Source organism: Bubalus kerabau, chromosome 6 (genome assembly GCF_029407905.1).
Source record: "Bubalus kerabau isolate K-KA32 ecotype Philippines breed swamp buffalo chromosome 6, PCC_UOA_SB_1v2, whole genome shotgun sequence".
Classification (NCBI taxonomy): Eukaryota; Metazoa; Chordata; class Mammalia; order Artiodactyla; family Bovidae; genus Bubalus; species Bubalus kerabau.
The window spans coordinates 48,220,150-48,240,235 of NC_073629.1; the positions used below are offsets into that span (position 1 = coordinate 48,220,150).

At 38.1% G+C, this 20,086-nt stretch overlaps 1 long non-coding RNA gene across 2 annotated transcripts; it reads left to right on the forward strand.

Moving 5' to 3' along the window:
- The first annotated feature begins 721 nt into the window (after window positions 1-721).
- On the forward strand, window positions 722-6,758 carry LOC129655090 (uncharacterized). Of its 2 annotated transcripts, XR_008715754.1 has the most exons (3): window positions 855-1,746; window positions 4,786-6,061; window positions 6,593-6,758. It is a non-coding gene; the product is annotated as an uncharacterized LOC129655090 (long non-coding RNA). The 2 variants fall into 2 exon arrangements; XR_008715755.1 differs by lacking the exon at window positions 6,593-6,758 and having other exon boundaries at window positions 722-1,746; window positions 4,786-5,237.
- The last annotated feature ends 13,328 nt before the right edge of the window (window positions 6,759-20,086 follow it).

Genomic DNA, 20,086 nt, shown 5'->3' on the forward strand with positions numbered 1-20,086 from the left:
TGACATCATAAACAAAGAAGCCCTGTGCTTGAATACTAACTAGTGATATGTAGAAAGAAATGGATTCTTATTGCATGGGGACTCTAATCCTGCATCCCTGGCCAGTTTGTAAAATAGTGCTCCCAAAATCAAGACTTATAGCAGATGATCTTTGTGCCAATGGCTAGTTTAAATGCCTATAGTGATCAAATTGAAATGTTGATGGGACACTATTCATATCCCCGTGATCATTTACTAAAGTATATGTAGAAAATCCTAAGTTTAGTGTTCCCCCAATAATTTACTTGCACTTACAATCCTTTAGTGATGTCTGTTTCTCTAAAGACCTAAACCAACAAAGTCAAAAAGGCAGTTCAGAAAAATTACTCCAGTGACAAATTGGAAAATGGCATTTGGCAGAAATAAGTCTTACCAGGTCAAATAAAATGCCTCATTCTGATCTATTTCTTCAAATCAGTATTCATATTCAGTCATTTCCAAACTTGGGAAGAGATAGTGTTTGTGGTGACTTGCAGCTAAAAGCAAGATGGATGAGAATGATGAGCACAAGTGCCAAAAGAAGCTAGAGACAAAAATCTTAAAGATTTAGAACTTAAAAACTTAATTTCCTGATTATAGAATAAAAGCCCTGCCAAATGCTTCCTTTTCCTTCAAGGTTCTGCACTACTTCCTCATCATCACTTAATTGACAAGGAGAGGTGCTGGGAGCCGGCATATTGCATATTGAGTGAGGATCTGGAATAGCTCAACTGGAATTCTATCACTGCCGGGAGCCAGCGTGAGGCACTCCGCCCATGACAAAGGTCATGAGGAAGGAGGCTCGGCATACGCAAAGGCGGGATCGAGCCTCAGGAGTCCCCCTGGAAATTCTCGAGCATCTACCCCCAAAACCAGAGTCTGCCTACTTTCTGCTTTGTGCTTTCACCTACACCTCTGACTTTACGGGGGGCTGTCCCCCACTACCTCTCTCTGAAAAGAGAGTTAGCTCACAGCTCCAGTTAATAATTCTTGGATGTGACAGTGTTTCAACCTACAAACTCCTTTGGAAATCCTCTAGCCTGCCTGAATGGGTTTTTCCGGCCACATGTGATTGTTCAGAGCCTCCCAACTGTGAGAGGCAGGAGATGTTCTAAACTGCCTAAACACAGATTCCTTTGAGTAGTTAAAAGATTAATTAGAAATTGTATTGGTGAAGGGTTTTTTCACTTGTTGAGCCAGTTTGCTGCTAAGTCTCCATACTCCTTACCTACTGTGTCCTTGGCAGTGTATTGATTGATATAATGGGTGTATAGAAATGTAAAATGCAGCTTTGTCTAATGCTTTTTGGAAGGCTGGTGCCTGACTTTGGAATAATCACCTTTAGAGAAAAATAAGTTTCTTAAAATGTTAACAGGCCTCCGGGCAAGAAGATGATGTCAATCACCTGAACTTTTGCATATGATAAGTTTGAAAGCCTGGCTTCGATTAGGACCAGGAACTGCTGTCCTTGCATGACTCCATCCCTTCCCCCATTATCCTCTATGCATAACTTAAGGTATAAAAACTACTTTGGAAAATAAAGGGCGGGCCTTGTTCACCAAAACTTGGTCTCCCCATGTCGCTTTCTCTTTCAACTTCCGGCTGAGTCTCCATCTGGAGCGCGGAACCCGCCATGCTTGCTAATTATGCCTGGGCTTCTAAGATCCGACTGGGGAGGCCTCAGTGTCTCCTCTCCTTCGGGAGAACGGGAGGACGCCTGCGGCCTACGTAAGTGGTGCAAACTTCTTGTCTTGAAGTTTTATTGGTCTCCCGCATAAACCAAGCTACTCAGCCTCTTTTCTCCACTGAATTTTCCTACTGAGCTATCCTCATTCTATTACTCTTTGTATCCTTAATTAAAGTGTAATTAAGCAGTTGTTCCCTGACCCTCGCCTATGCCGTCTCTCCTTCGAATACCCTGGATCAGCTGGGGCTGGACCCCGGCAGAGAGGCAATATTTGTTTGACTTCCTCACATCCTTCTCTGTAGTAGCTTGTGAAACTGGCCACAGCTCTACATCTAGCTCTGTATCCTTTTGCAGTACTTTTGTCATTCTTCCCATCAAGAGGTCAGATCCATTTCCTCTCTTCTGAAATCTGGCTGCCCTTGAGATTGGCCAGTAGAGCAGGACAATGATGATAGCGTGCTGTCCACACCTGGATCTCCAGTCCTTACATGCATCTGCTCACTGTCTTGGGTCCTTTCAGAGCTGCTGTGTAAGCGGATCTAGGCTGGCCTGCTGGGTGCTGAGAAACGCATGGCCGGCCATCATCCCAGCTGATAGCCACGGGAAGCTGATGAGAAGCTGACTAAAACCAGCATGGGTCCAACTGAGCCCTGAAAAATCTCCCCTCTGAGCCTGGTCTAAATGACTGTCCCACAGAACTGTGAGCCGAAAATAGATATTGTTTTAAAGCACTACAAAAACGGACACACCCTTTTAAACTCATTATAGTGTATTTTTGGTCTTCATCAATGAACTCATCTCATTCTGGTCACTAATTAGTGAATACTGTTGCCAGGTTTAATGACATACTTGTAATTCTTGCCCTAAATCCCTCCGCTGTGGCACCATTGCTGTTGGCTTCCCTTTTCCTGTATGTCAGCAGGACAGTCTTCTTTCTACCTTTCTATTGACAGCTATAGGAGTGTCTTATGTTTGCCTCTTGCATGTTGGTCTTCTTTAGGGATCTGACCTTAATCCTTTTCTCTGTCTCTAGAAGTTGTCCTTGTGATTTCACTCATTTGGATATCCTCAACCTGTACACATACTTGTTGTTGTTCAGTCGCTAAGTCGTGTCTGAATCTTTGTGACCCCATGGACTGTAGCAGGCCAGGCTTCTCTGTCCATCACTATCTCCCTGGGTTTGCTCAAACTCATGTCCATTGAGTCAGTGATGCCATCCAACAGTCTCATCCTCTGTTGCCCTCTTTTCCTCTTGCCCTCAATCTTTCCCAGCACCAGGATCTTTTTCAATGTGTCAGCTCTTCGCATCAGGTGGCCAAAGTATTGGAGCTTCAGCTTCAGCATCCATCCTTCCAATGAATATTCAGGATTTATTTCCTTTAGGATTGACTGATTTGATCTCCTTGCTTTCCAAGGGACTCTCAAGAGTCTTCTCCAGCACCACAGTTCGGAAGTGTTAATTCTTTGGTGCTCAACCTTCTCTATGATCCAGCTCTCATATTCATACATGACTACTGGAAAAACCATAGCTTTGACTAGATGGACCTTTGTTGGCAAAGTAATGTCTCTGTGTTTTAGTATGTTGTCTAGGTTGGTCACAGCTTTTCTTCCAAGGAGCAAGTGTCTTTTAATTTCACGGCTGCTGTCACCATCCGCATTGATTTTGGAGCCCAAGAAAATTAAATCTGACACTGTTTCCACATTTTCCCCATCTATTTCCCATGCAGTGATAGGACCAGATGCCATGATCTTAGTTTTTTGAATGTTGAGTTTTAAGCCAGCTTTTTCACTTTCCTCTTTCACTTTTATCAAGGGGCTTTTTTGTTCCTCTTCACTTTCTGCCATTAAAGTGGTATCATCTGTACATCTGAAGCTGTTGATACTTCTCTCGGCAATCTTGATCCCAGCTAGTAATTCATCTAGCTTGGCATTTCACATGATGTACTCTGCATGTAAGTTAAATAAGCAGGGTGACAATATATAGCTTTGATGTACTCCTTTGCCAATTTTGAACCAGTTCATTGTTCCATGTCCGGTTCTAGCTGTTGTTTCTTTACCTGCATACAGCTTTCTCAGGTGGTAGGTAAGGTGGTCTGGTATTCCCATCTGTTTAAGAATTTTCCAGTTTGTTGTGATCCACACAGTCCACAGTCCATAAAGCAGAAATAGATCTTTTTTTGGAATTCCCTTGCTTTTATACACTGATGATATCTGAATGTACATCCATTAGGCCCTGACACATTTGAGCTAGCTCAACTGAAATAAAATATTTGAATTTTAAGTCATAATTCACCTTCAATCCAAATGTTTTGTGACTCTAATCATCATAATTAAGAATTTAGAAACCTTGGAGTCATTGTTGTTATTTCCCTAAATCTTTTTTTTTTTCCTGTCTAAACTTATATCGTTTCTTAGTTGAAGGCTGCAAAAGAGCAGCTCAGGCCAATAGAAAAATCACCAGTCTTTTTATTCCCAGTCTTTTCCAGTACTACAAAACTTATGTTAACACAAAGAGAAATAACACCTTGCCACATCCCTTTTTACAGTCTCTATATAAGTAAAGTCTAAACATTTTAATATGTATTTTAGTATCAGAAAGACCTAAAGTTTTAGTCTCCCAAATCAATAAATCTCTGACCTTGGGAAATTGGGTATATTCTTTGTATTTCTATATATTTCTCTCTTTGTAGTTTCTCAATTTCTCTATGTTATAGTATACTTTGAAGTTGCTCTGATCATTGAAAGACATACTTTGGCAGGGTGGGTGGGGGCAGAGTTAAAATAACACAAATTTCTTCCCTTACAGTTCAGGAGACATATTTTATATAAGGCTCTTATCAGAAGGCATGGTACATAGTGAATATTTAATGCTCACCTCTAGTTACTTCCCTTGGGCTTCCCTCGTGGCTTAGCTGGTAAAGAATCTACCTGCAGTGCAGGAGGCCTGTGTTCAGTCCCTGAGTTGGGAAGATCCCCTAGAATACTCCAGTATTCTAGCCTAGAGAATTCCATGGACTGTACAGTCCATGGGGTGGCAAAGAGTCAGACATGACTGAGTGACTTTCACTTTCACTTTCTAGTTTCTTCAGGACTTCCCTGGTGGCTCAGATGGTAAAGAATCTGCCTGCAATGCAGAAGATCCACTTTTGATCCCAGGGTCAAGAATATCCCCTGGAGAAGGGAATGGCAACCAATTCCAGTATTCTTGCCAGAAGAATCCCGTGGACAGAGAAGCTTGGTGGAGTCACACACAGTCAGACAACTGAGACTAACACTTTCACTTTCTTTCAAGTTACTTCTCTGATATTGTTTCTTGCCATTTCTATCAGTTATATTTTTTCTTTACTCCTGGCTTTGAAATTTTTAACACATTGACCACACTTAGTTTAGGACTGTATCCTAAATAGTCTATCACATTTTATTGATTCTAAGATACTGTTAATGTCTCTAACTTTAGGATGTGTCATACAATTAATGGCATGTTATAGCATATTTAATTGGTATCTTTGTTTTGTTTTGGTGGCACTTATACCATGTATGTAGTGTCTTCTCAGGTGGTGCTAGTGGTAAAGAAGTGCCTGCCAATGCAGGAGACTTAAGAAACGCAGGTTCAATCCTTGGGTCAGGAACATCCTTGGAGGAGGGCATGGCAATCTACTCCAGTATTCTTGCCTGGAGAATCCCATGGATAGAGGAGCCTGGTGGGCTACAGTCCATAGGGTCTCAAAGAGTTGGACTCAGCTGAAGCCCCTTAGCCCAAACACACACATGTAATATATTTGGCATTGCAAAGAGTCAGACACAACTGAGCAACTTTCATTTATATTAAAAAATATTTAAGTATTAAACATGGAACTTCCTTTGTCCCCTCCTCATGGAATGTTAATTTCTTGGCATCAGTGTGAGATAGTATGCGTGGACTATTGCCAACCAAGGAAGCTCTCCCAAGACTAGGGTCCAGAGTTGTAACTGGGGCTCCATCATGTAGGCATGATTGACTGACTGCCAAAATGATGTGTCTCAGTCTCCAGGTGACTGATTAACCCAAGTACCTAGCTGAATGAGATTGCTGATCTATGCAGCATGACCACAAGCAAACAAAAGCAACCCTATCAGACTCGGCATTCCAAAGACTGAGAAGCCTCCCAGAAGCCAAATAGAAAAGCCAGACCTATTTTTACACAAAGTTACATTTTTTTTTAAATTACACACTATTATATGCTAATTACTGTTTTTTTGAAATATGTCCTTTCTCTGTAGGCTATATGATCCCAGAGGTTTAAGAGCACATGTTTTAATTCAAATAAACCTGTACTCAAATCCTGGGTCCATTGCTTAGCAACAGTGTGACCTTGGGTAAGTCACAGTGTAGTTCTCTTGTCTAAAAAACTGGTGCAATTAATACTAATAATACAGGAGAATTCTGTGATTGAATTAGATAACATACATGGGACATGTATAACAATGTCTGAACAGGGTAATCACTTAATAGATTGTAGCATATGAATGATTATTATTTTTTTTTAATATCCACATGGATTATAATTATAATCCGTTATAAGGAAAAAATGAGCAAAAATAACAGAAGCAAAAAATGTTTAGCTCAGAGACTGAATCAATTTTCACTAAATACTTTATGATCATTTCCAATTTATAGTCAATCCATGAGCTACTAACTTTGTTTTAGATCATTATTTCTAAAATAAAGGATCTATTGTTATTAGTGTATCAACAACATTATAAGAGGAAAATTATAGATAATAGGTAATTCTTCATTAAAGAAAATTATTTTAATCACTTTAATTTTATTTATTTAAATTTGTTTAATTAATACATTTAATTTATCTTTTAATTTAATTTTTTGTTTTTAATTACCTGGTGGTTCAGATGGTGAAGAATCTGCCTGCAATGCAGGAGACCTGGGTTTGATTCCTGAGTCAGGAAGATCCCCTGGAGGAGAGAATGGTTACTCACTTCAGTATTCTTGTCCGGAGAATTCCATGGACAGAGGAGCCTGACAGGCTACAGTCCATAGGGTCTCAAAGAATTGGACATGACTGAGCAACTAACACTTTAATTTCATTGTTAATGTAATAAACATATTACCAGAGTAGAATTAAATAAAACAATATATTAAGTAGTAAATAAATAAATCCACAGTAGATACAGTTAGAGTAAAACTGTAATATCCTAAATAAAAAGCATTAATAATATTCAGAAGATGTCAGAATAATAACTCTAAAATTTAGAGAGAAAGCTAGCTGCCACTATAAACTTTATATGGTTAAGTTCTCATCCAAGAGTCAGTATAACATAAACCACTGTTTGACAAAGATTGTTAGGCATTATTTCATTCATAAATCCTCACAAAAAGAGATCCTAAAAAAAAAAAAAAGTACTTTTACGAAGAAGAAACTGAAATGGAAGGAGTGAGATGTGAGAAACAGGAAGAAGAAAATTTAGAAATATAAAGGAGTGAAATATTAGAAACAGTATGAGGCAGATAACTTAGTTAAATACAGGCACATTCAAACAATTATTGATGGCATGAGGTAATTCAAGTAATTGCTTTTGTGAAAATAAAATATCAAGCAACACATGTAAAACTGAATGAGTTTTGAGTTAATGCATTAAGATCTGTGCAAGTTTCCGAGTAGATAGGGAATATGATTAAATTTAAAAGTTACTTGTTATATTAAAATTTGAAGGCTAACTACTAAAAGCATAGAAATAAAAGGTGTCACTTCTAACTCAGTAGCAAGTGAAAGTGCTAGTTGCTCAGTTGTGTCCAGCTCTTTGTGACCCCATGTACTGTTGCCCACCAGTCTCCTCTGTCCATGGAATTCTCCTGTCAAGAATTCTGGAGTGAGTAGCCATTCCTTTCTCCAGGAGAGCTTCCTGACTCAGGGATTGAACCCAGATCTCTTGCATTACAGGCAGATTCTTTACCATCTGAACCACCAGGGAAGTCCATCAAAGCATAAATCTACAGCAGCTAGAATCCATAACTACAGATAGAATTATTAAAAAAAAAAAAACCTATAGTATAATACTATGAAAACTTTGAATTTGAAATGCTTATAAATCTACTTATAAATTTATAAATTTGAAGGCTTGCAAAAACAATTTACCAAAAGAAGATATCATGCCTTCTCACTTGATAACGTGCCTGACTCACTGGATTAGACTTAAAACTCTTTATATTTAATCACTATTTAAAAATATATTCTGTCCATATATCCTCAAATGACAGACTTTGGCAGTTAAACATAATTCTTTTAATGTTTTAAATACAGATAATATCAATTTTATGTAAAATATTCCAAAAATAGAAAAGAGAAAAATTTCTCAAGTATTTTTAAAAGGCTACTAGAGGGAAAAAATTATACATTGCCATCAAGTTGGGTGTACCCAAGTTTTGATACTGGACAATATACATTAATGTAATTTCTTGTGGGCTTCCCAGTTGGTGCTAGTGGTAAAGAACCTGCCTGCCAGTACAGGAGACATTAGAAACATGGGTTTGATCCTTGGGTAAGGAAGATCCCTTGGAGAAGGAAATGGCAACCCACTCCAGTATTTTTGCCTGGAGAATTCCATGGACAGAGGAGCCTGCAGTCTACAGTCCATAGGGTCGCAAAGAGTTGGACACAACTGAGCGACTTTGCATGCAATCTCTGATGATAAATTAAAAATGAAAGAAACATAACCACATCAATAGACACAGAAAAATCCAGCATACTACATTAATAACAAAATAAAACTATAATCAAAATAGGAATAGAAGGACAATTTCTTAGCCTAACAAAGTTGTATTCACTAAAACTACAATAATATTATTCTTAAGGGTGAACCATAGAAGCTTTTTATTTCCTAAGTCAGGATCAAGACAAGAGTGCTTACTATCACTGCTTTTAATTTATTGCTTGGAGGGTGTAGCTAATACAAATAAATTATAAAAGGAAATAAAATCTATTTGGATAGAAAAAAAAGAAATTTAAAAAATCTCATTTTTAGGGACAATACTATTGTCTGCATAGGAAACTCAAGAAAATTTACAAACTAGTAAGCAAGTATTTTGGACACAAATTCAATATACAAAAATAGAAAGTGTAATGAAAAAACCTTCATTTAAAAGGGACACAAAGACTGGAATCAACACAGAAATTTCACAAAAGACATTCAAATTTCATATGGAAAATATTAAAACTATATTGGGAGACATAATGAACACCACACAAATGAAGCAATGTAATATGTTCACAGGTGGAAAGACTCAACAATATTTAAACAGTTTTTCTAAATTAATATATTAATTAAATGTAAATCTAATTAAAAAAACAGATTTTTCATGAACTTTGACTTCATGAACTTTCATGAACTAAAATTCTTATGGAAATATGAAGGTCAATTGGTCAAATATATTGGCCAAAAATATTTTGAGGAAGTAGAAGTTAGGAAGATTTGCCATATCAAGAGTCCAGAAATATTACTACAAAACTATAATTACAAATACTGTTGTATTAGTGTAAAAAAAAAATTCTGAAATAGAATAGATTGCTTAAAAACAGGCCCCTACAACTTACTATAATAATAACTTAGTAATGGCCAATTACTATATTCCAGTGGTGATACTGTACCACAGAAAGTAATTAACAAATAGGACAAATGATTTTGCATCAGCTATATCCCTACCTCACATAAACTGTAAAAATCCATTTCAAGTGACTTCAAGATCTAAATGTCAAAATCATCATTTTAAAAAGAAGAAAATAATATAAGATCATAATTAACCTCAGGGAAGGCATAAACATATAAGCCATGAAGGGAGAAAAACACACATTTGATTACACATAAATTTAAAATATTTATGTATCAAATGATATTCACAACATAATGAAAAAAAATGTGTTTCGCTTTCACTATCTACCTGAGAATTTCTGAATCTTTACTTCTTACACTGTTTTACTATCAAGCCAATAACACAAGACAGCTAATACACAATATAACGTCATTTAAAATTCCATTTTATTTTTTGAACATATTCTATGCCAGAGGCTTTGTGGCACATAGACTGCAGTGCCCTAACAAATCTTATTTATGCAGCCTCCCACCCAGCCTATTGTCATTAGTGGTTAGAGTTATCCTCAAGGATGTAGAGTATTTCTGAAGCTTTAAATTCTTATTTTAAAGGCTTCAGCAAGGGAGTTTTGACTTCAGATCCTTGAGTTTGGGAGCTCAGTTTGTGTCTTGAGAATGTGATGAGGTGCTGTCTAATTTTTATTTGATGGAAGCATTATTTTATTTAGAATGCCTATAATAGCACCTGCTCACCAAACCCACAACAGATCAGCTTTATCAAAAATTCAAAACACCTCCAAGGTAATTTGGTATAAGTCTATCCTTTGCTTATTTAGCTCATTCTCTTCTTCGGTAATCTTCCTAATTGAGTGTTTTCTTCATTGGGCAAATTCCCAGCTTGAGTCACATTTGTTATTCTGAAAGAAACTGATTATTTCCATCCATGTTTGTACATGTCTGGTTAGCTTAAAAAGCCCAGGGAGCATGCATGGAGGAGAATGTAAACATGTTTATGTGTATGTTTATATGACTGTTCTCACTTACCATACATATACATAAACAGCTTTGAACAAAAACCAATAGATTCTGTGCCTGCTCCCTTCATGAGGTAAACTTTCCAGCATAATCTTGTTTCCCCCTATAGACATGGTCCTAATTTGTCTTTTCTTTATCTCAAAATTCCTGGGCTGTCAAGCCAAGTTAGTCTTAAAAGGACTCTGGGAATTGCAGTCAAGAGAAAGATATATTAAAGTATCATTATTCAAACATAAAAATTTAATAAAAATGTTAACAAGGTTTCCCCAAGGTGGGGGTGTTTATTGCTTACATTTTTTTTTTTAACAACAAAATTACATTTCTATAGATAGAGGTCAGGTATAACTTATAGCACTTGCTATTAAAGAAAATGTTGGGGGAAAAGAACATACTCCTCCAATTGTTATATATGCCACTTTCTTTCCTATGTAATTTTAAAAACTCTTTTAATTTTCCCCCAGTTTCAAAGGAAAGTTCAAACATGAATGATGGCCATGGCTTTTTCTTTAATTTCTGACATCTAATCTTTACTTTGGGCTGCGCCAGTCACATCTCACTATGTCTCACTGCGTGTGCCCTGACACAATACATCATGGCCAAGGTGATCCAATATCGTGTGACATTTTTTTTTTTTTAAAGGATATTAAATGGTGGCAGAAGATACGCCTGAAACACGTCAACGTGGGCCCAGGGGCATTGTTCTTCACTAACAGTTTGCTCCCTCCGAGTCTGGCTAGAGGAATTATTATTGTCCTTTATATATAAACATCCTTATCCAAATAGTCTCCTCTTATGCCTAATATATGCATTCCTGTCATAAGAAAGCCTCTTGCTTAAGCTGCTTTTCTGTCTATTTGTAGTCTGTTCAGGCACACAGTCCCCAGCAGGAGTCCAGCTCCATGATTCATTGCCTCAGATTTCCTATGGAGCTTACATGATGCTCGCTCAGCCCCATACGGTTTTGTATCCATTATAACCAGGGACAAGTAAGCAGGGCTCAGGAGTCTGAGCATCTATCTAAGAATAGCTCCCTGACGCCTTGCTTTACTCACAATAAATGAACAATGAACCCTTTACATGCTAACCCCGTATGGTGAAGAGAAATTATAGGAGCTTAAATAAGGGAAGAAGCATTTAGAGTGAAGCTCCTTAAATGAGCAGGTCAATAACTAGTTTACAGAGACCAGGGCACCTGGCTAATGGGAGAATAAAGAATTATGCTTGTCACAGAAGAAGAAAGATGCTGTCCTGGTTTAGTGCTAAATAATTACATTCATTATACTGAGAATAGCTCTGCAAGTGGTCGGCTGCACTAGTTAATTCATTAGCAAAACTAATCGGCAAACCACAAACAACAATTGGGGGTAAATTTAACCAATTCTAATAGAAATATTGGAAAAACAGATTGTCTTTATACTAGAAAGGAAAATTTTGCTGGAAAACTGCACACACAATTGTATTATCATCTTACTTTGTCTTGAGTTTCAACATGAAAGAAGAGAATCATAACTAAGGTAGAGAGAGGGCATGTGAACAAATGATAAATGCACCAGATTATTTCAGATGACCTGAAATATCTCAGAGTTTGAATGTTAATCCTGACAATGAACAGAAAACAAACTCCAATAACAAGGGATTTTCCACTGTCTGCTTTATGAGACCTGTAATTATATAAATAAATACAATATATATGTTATATGTAACATATAGTAACTGTAGTTTAATTTTTAAATTTAAAAAACCTTATAGTTTAATTTTTAAGAGTTAATAATATAACTTTGACTCCAGTAACCAAGAGAACCCTGGAATAGTTTTACCTATTGACCAAACCACTTGAGGATTAAATGGCTGATACAAAACTCCAGTATAATTAGAATGTTTTTCATTCTTACTTTTATGCAATTAATTTGTTCATTTGTCTATTCAATATGCATCACAATTTTAGACAAAAATCCTGCAAGAGAAACAGGACTTTGCTGTAGTGGAAGTGGGGAAAGTCACTAGATTTTATGAGGTAGACTCTTCTTCTCAAAATGAACTTTTTTCCTGTATTTCTGGAAAGAAGGCTTTTTTCTTCTTTTAGAATGGAAGAAAGAATTCAAATATACAATGCTAGGAAAGAAGGTAAGATTAAGGATAAATCCCAATGGGTCTACTGAGCCTGGGGGGTTTATTCTGTGTCACTGCAGAGCAGAGCTGTTTGTTTGGAATTCCAAAAAAACCTGTTCTACTAATGCATTTAATTCAGGATAAAATCACTGATTTGATCCATTACAGATATAGACATCATGGATTCTTTTCCAAAAAAATGATGGTCTATGGGCTTCCCTGGTGGTTTAGATGGTAAAACGTCCACCTGCAATGTGGGAGACCCAGGTTCAATTCCTGGGTTGGGAAGATGCCCTGGAGAAGGAAATGGCAACCCACTCCAGTACTCTTGCCTGGAAAATTCCATGGACAGAGGAGCCTGGTAGGCTACAGTCCATGGGGTTGCAGAGCTACTTCACTTTCTCTTTTTCTTTCTTATGGTAGGATCTATGTATAATACAAAAATTCCTTGATAGACCCTAGAATCAACATAATGAGATAATTATATTCATCAGTGACTTACCTCTTCAATCAAGAACATCATTGCCAGCCAAATGCTGAGAGCAACAATGATATTAAAAAGTTTTTTCTTTCCTTTGTTTCAGGCTCTCTATTCCTAAAAATCGGGAATATGTAGGAGGATCATGGCTTCTCCTATTCTCTAGCCCAGGATTTCTCAACCTTGGCACTACTGATCCTGTAGCCTAAACAGTTTTTTTGTTATAGGGATAGTCATATGCATTGCAAGATGTTTAGCAGCATTCCTGGCTTCTACCCACTAGAGGCCAGTAGCAAGCCTCTCAAGTTGTAGCAAACAAAAAACGTCTCCAGACATTGCAGAAAGTCCCTTGGGTAGCAAAATCTCTCACCTCTCTCTGCATCCCTCCATCCTCCATTAAGAACCATGGCTGTGGTCCCATCACCCACTGCTTTCCTAGGCACAGCTCATACTTCAGGGCCACTAGTCTAGACTCTCCCAGATCTCTCCACTTTGCATACCTTGCTCCATCTAACTGCTATTCCTCTCACTCCCAAGCCCACCTATTCATCCTTCACACTTGGGTTTCTGTCAGCTCTATACTGAGCTGGTGCTTAGTCACTGAATTCCCATACAAATATCTTTATGGAAGCACTTGGTCTCTTTTTAATAATTGACTGACTGACTTGTTTGTGTGGGGCTTCCCTGGTGGCTCAGTGGTAAAGAATCTGCCTGCCAATGCAGGAGATGTGGGTTTGATCCCTGGGTTGGGAAGATCCTCTGGAGAAGGAAATGGCAACCCACTCCATATTCTTGCCTGATAAGTATGGACAAAGTAGCCTGACTGGCTACAGTCTATGGGGTCGCAAAAGAGTCAGACATGACTTAGCAAGTAAACAGTAATAACAGCAAGCCTGTTTGTGCTACCAGACTGTAAACTCCTTATGGGAATGAAACATATTTTATATATCCCTAGCTCTCAGCATATTTCCTGGTGTATTGGAGTCAAATTCAAAGGAAAGAGGAAAGCAAAACAATAAGGATGAAAGGAGAAACTCAGAATAAAAAGTGGCTTATTAAATAATACTGTTAATGAATACATTTATGGGAGGGCATTTACAGCCATTATTAATCTACAACACTCAGGGCAGGTTAATAAGAAGTATATTTTTGGTTGTTCCATGCAGTCTCAAAATCAATTTAGTACAAATAAATTGTTTATGCAAGTTTGTTATCTTTGCTGTGAGTTGTATACATGGGTTTATCCTTCCCTTCCATACCTCAGCTAATCTCTGACACCGCTGGGGAATCTATCTACATCTTGGTTTGAAATTGTGCCAGGTATTATCTGCTGATATTCAAAATTACTTTAATTTTGAGGAATGATCCTAAACTTTTGTGGAGGTTTATAGTTTTTGCCTTTGTCACTATCTTCATTTTCAATTAAATTTTGCAATATGTTTGGTTTGGGATTTCTTAAGCTTCATAGAGTGGTTACATATATAACCCATTCTCATTTTGAATATTGCATTGAGAATTCTGCTTAGTGTCTAAGGCAGGCAATATTATAGTTATTGCATCTTCAAAAAGTTACAGCCCTTGGATGGAATGTCTTTTAACAACAAGAAAGAAAAAGAGAGAGAGCACTCGGGAATGTGTAGTTGGAAGAATTCAAATTTACTTCTAATTGTGATCTCTTTTAGAACAATTATTCTCACCTAAGTACCCACAAACTGCAGATTAGAATCTATTATTACTTCATTTTGCACTATCATTTTTTAAGAGAACATAAATACACTGTTGAGATTTTTCTTTGCTTTCAGATGACTTTCTCATATGTGTTATAGGAAGGCAAACGAGGAGAATGTAAGTGTGGTAGACTGTATAACTGTTTCAAATGTCCACTGCCCATCCTGCCCAACCCACTGATATCCTATCTGGCCAAATTAATTGCCTTGGCCAAGGGAATGTTTATGAAAGGGATCTGGGCTGCCAACTGAAGATGTAACAACTGTCCTGAGTTCCCTCATCAATTTTTATTTCCTCAAAATAGCCAAGATTATGGCTATTTTGTTAGCTGAGTCTCAGAATGCAAAGGTCATGGAGCAAGAATGCCTCTAATCCTTGAAAGATGTGTTAAATGAGTGAAAAACATTTTTGTTGTTGTAAGTCACTGTAATGTTTCCCCATTCACGTAACAATTATTTTTTAAGATGTGCTATGTGCCAGGGACTATTCCAGACACTGGGGTTGCATGAGTGAACACAGCAGACAAAAATTTTGCCCTCATGGGACTTATTTATACTCTATTGGAGAGAGACAGACAATTTAAAAAAGTAAATATTATAGTATGTTAGAAAGAAATAATATGATGGAGAAAAAATCAATCAGAAAAGAAGAATGGGTAGAGATGGTAGTTAGGGTTTCAGTTTTAAAAAGGATGATCAGAGTAGGTCTTACTGAAAGATGGCTTTTTATTCTCAAATTGTCTTTATTGCACAATGCAATTATATATTTTGAGAGATCAAATTTTCACATGTTTTCATGCATACCTATTGAGTATGAACCTAAGAAAGTATGCAAGAACACATCATTAGGTAATAGGATGTATTGAAAGAAAGTTGTTTGAGACCATGCCATTTTGGTGAGAATGAAAGAAGCAACCGACCAAGCAAGAAAGCTGAACAATGAGAAGAGATCTCATTGACCTTGCAACTTCTTCTTTCAAATTCCTTTCAAAGGACAAAATGAATACAATGGGCCAACATTACCCCAGATCATATACTTGAGTTTATATTCTGAAGGAAATGCAGAAAGCAGGAGACATTTTCCCTAGACTGTTAACACTTCCCCAAACTATGACTTAGTCTCATTAAAGAGAACAAACAATATCAAGTTACTCAAGCTTGTGTTGAGTTATATATGCCTAAAAGTTCTAAGGACAAGCAATAAAAAGATTGACTGCTCAATAATATTGCCCAGAGAAGTAAAAACTTTTAATGAGGGTTATTATTGGAGCATAATTTTGTGCAATCAATATACCAATCACTAATATCTTCTAATAACAATATCTGGAAAAACTTAAGAAGGACACATACTGGTAACAAATATGACAACAGATTAATACTTAATGTACATAAACATATTCAATTCAATACAAATAATCTTAGAGGTCAATGCAAGAAATGCAATTAGCTAAAAAATAATTAGGGGGAAAACATGTTTCAATAACAAAGAAATGCCTGTTAAAACAGCGAGGTAGGGTTTTTCTCCCTCATATAAAAAGAAATAAAAAGTTTTGAGTTCTAAATTTATTTCCAGCAAGAGAAAGGTATTCTGTAGGTAAATGAAACATGGCTATAGTGCTTTGGGGAGATAATTTAAAAAAATACCAACACTTTTCAAGTATTATCAGTAAGTATATTTTTAGGAATATATCTGAAGGAGATAATCTAAAAAGTTAACTACAAATTATTAACTGTTGCTTTGTTTCTAGTAATAAAAAATTGGCAATGAACCACATACCACAGGAGAGTGGTTAATCAAGGTTTGTGAAAAAATGTTAAGACAATTTACTATCAACATGCCCTCTATTAAGATAAATAAAGCACAGAATTATGCAGAGATGACTAGATATTTCTTGAAATCCTCTTTCCTGCCTTTGCAGAGTAGCAGAATTCAAGCCAACCACATGGATGCCCAGCCACACACATTTCTGTTTCCCTTAGTTTCAAAGTTCTCTCCAACAGGGTATACAGGAAAGTGACTGGTGTCTAAAGACTTTCCTACCAGCTGACACCTGGATGTAATGGCGACCCAGCTTGGCAACAACAGTGCCCTAGGAGATGGTAGAGCAGATATCTAGAAGGAGCTCTAATCCCTTCATGCACACAGGGTTGAGTTGCTTGTCAACCAGGTACCTTGGACTACTGTGAGAGATCTAATTTAAAGTATTTGATATAGGAAGGTGGGAGGTTATTGTGGGGTCTTACTGAAGTTGTTACATACAGAAATATGGTATCATTATCTTATTCATTTATTTAGCTATTTGTGTTCACACTAGAACAAATACTATTGATAACAGGGACCTGATTTACTTCATTATTGCATCTCAGTGTCTGGATTTCTACTTAGAAGACAGTGCGTGGTCTATAAATGAAGGAATTATATCTATTTTTATAATATAGCAGACAGATTTTTCTTTTTTTTTAGTTCTTGCAGGAGAAGATGAGCGCATGTCCTTCTAATCCTCCATCTTCCTCCACCACCAAAATTACAACTCGCTGCTGAACAACCATCAACAGGAGAATGTTGGATCCCACCAAAAAAAGATACCCCACATCCAACAGAAAAGGAAAAGCCCCAGCAAGATGGTAGGAGGGGCAATTTTACATTTAGAATCAAACCCTATACCCGCCAGAGACACTTGGAGGGCTCAAACAAACCTTGTGTGCACCAGGACTCAAAGACCCCACAGAGACTGAGCCAAAACTGTTTGAGTATCTCCTGTGGAGGTATGGGTCTGCAGTGGCCTGCCACAGGGGTAGGGGCTCTGGGTGCAGCAGACCTGGGTATGGCATAAGCCCTCTTGGAGGAGGTCACCATTAATCCCACCAGATTAATCCCACCAATAGAGCCATCAGAACTTACATAGGACTGGGGAAACAGACCCTTGGAGGGCACAAACAAAACCTTGTGCACACCAGGACCCAGGAGAAACGAATAGTGACCACAAAAGTGACTGACCCAGACTTGCCCATGAGTGTCCAGGAGTCTCTGGCAGAGGTGTGGGTCGGCAGTGGCATGCTGCAGGGTTGGCGGCACTCAGTGCAGGGGTGCATGTATGGGACCTTGCCTTCATTACCTCCACCATAGTTTGGCCTCAGGTGAAACAACAGGGAGGGAACACAGCCCCTCTCATCAACAGAAAATTGGACTAAAGATTTACTAAGCATGACCCCTAGAACTGGACATGGAACAACAGACTGGTTCCAAATAGGAAAAGGAATATGACAAGGCTGCATATTGTCACCCTGCTTATTTAACTTATATGCAAAGTACATCATGAGAAATGCTGGGCTGGATGAAGCACAAGCTAGAATCAAGATTGCCGGGAGAAATATCAATAACCTCAGATATGCAGATGACACCACCCTTATGGCAGAAAGTGAAGAGAAACTAAAAAGCCTCTTGATGAAAGTGAAAGAGGAGAGTGAAAAAGTTGGCTTAAAGCTCAACATTCAGAAAACGAAGATCATGGCATCTGGTCCCATCACTCCATGGGAAATAGATGGGGAAACAGTGGAAACATTATCAGAGTTTATATTTTGGGGCTCCAAAATCACTGCAGATGGTGATTGCAACCATGAAACTAAAAGATGCTTATTCCTTGGAAGGAAAGTTATGACCAACCTAGATAGCATATTAAAAAGCAGAGACATTACTTTGCCAACAAAGGTCCATCTAGTCAAAGCTATGGTTTTTCCAGTGGTCATGTATGGATGTGAGAGTTGGACTATAAAGAAAGCTGAGTGCCAAAGAATTGATGCTTTTGAACTGTGGTGTTGGAGAAGACTGTTAAGAGTCCCTTGGACTGCAAGGAGGTCCAACCAGTCCATCCTAAAGGAGATCAGTCCTGGGTGTTCATTGGAAGGACTGATACTAAAGCTGAAACTCAAATACTTTGGCCACCCCATGTGAAGAGTTGACTCATTGGAAAAGACCCTGATGCTGGGAGGGATTGGAGGCAGGAGGAGAAGGGGACGACAGAGGATGAGATGGCTGGATGGCATCACGGACTCGATGGACATGAGTTTGAGTGAACTCCGGGTGTTGGTGATGGACAGGGAGGCCTGGCGTGCTGCAATTCATGGGGTCACAAAGAGTCAGACACGACTGAACGACTGAACTGAACTGAAGCATGACCCTGCCCATCAAAACAAGACTTAGTTTCAGGAAGCTTCCATAAGTGTTTTATCCTTATCCATCAGAGGGCCAACAGAATGAAAATCACAATCACAGAAAACTAGTCAAACTGATCACTTAGACTGCACACTGTTGTCTAACTCAATGAAACTATGAGCCATGCCGTGTAGGGCCACCCAAGATGGACAGGTCATGGTGGAGAGGTCTGACAAAACGTGGTCCACTGGAGAAGGGAATGGCAAACCACTTCAGTATTCTTGCCTTGAGAACCCCATGAACAGCATGAAAAGGCAAAAGTATAGGACACTGAAAGATGAACTCCCCAGGTCAGTAGGTACCCATTATGCTACTGGAGATCAGTGGAGAAATAACTCCAGAAAGAATGAAAAGATGAAGCCAAAGCAAAAACAACACACAGTAGTGCCTGTGACTAGTGATGGAAGTCCAATGCTGTAAAAAATAGCATTGCATAGGAACCTGGAATGTTAGGTCCATGAAATCCAGGCAAACTGGAAGTGGTCAAACAGGAAATGGCAAGAGTGAACATCAACATTTTAGGAATCAGGGAACTAGAATAGACTGGAATGGGTGAACTTAACTCAGATGACCATTATATCTACTACTGTGGGCAAGAATCCCTTAGAAGAAATGGAGTAGCCATCATAGTCAACAAAAGAGTCCAAAATGCAGTACTTGGATGCAATTTCAAAAATGACAGAATGATTTCTGTTTGTTTCCAAGGCAAACCATTCAATATTGCAGTAATCCAAGTTTATGTCCCAGCCAGTAATGCTGAAAAAGCTGAAGTTGAACGGTTCTATGAAGACCTACAAGACCTTCTAGATCTAATACCCAAAAAAGATATCCTTTTCACTATAGGGGACTGGAATGCAAAAGTAGGAAGTCAAGAGATACCTGGAGTTACAGGCAAATTCGGCCTTAGAGTACAAAATGAAGCAGTTCAAAGGCTAAAAGAGTTTTGCCAAGAGAACGCACTGGTCATAGCAAACACCCTCTTTCATCAACACAAGAGAAGACTCTACACAGGGACATCACCAGATGGTCAATACTGAAATCAGATGGATTATATTCTTTGCAGTCAAAGATGGAGAAGCAAAACAACAAAGTTAGCAAAAACAATACCAAGAGCTGACTATGACTCAGATCATGAATTTCTTATTGCAAAATTCATAGTTAAGTTGAAGAAAGTAGGGAAACCCACTATACCATTCAGGTATGACCTAAATAAAATACCTTATGATTATACAGTGGAA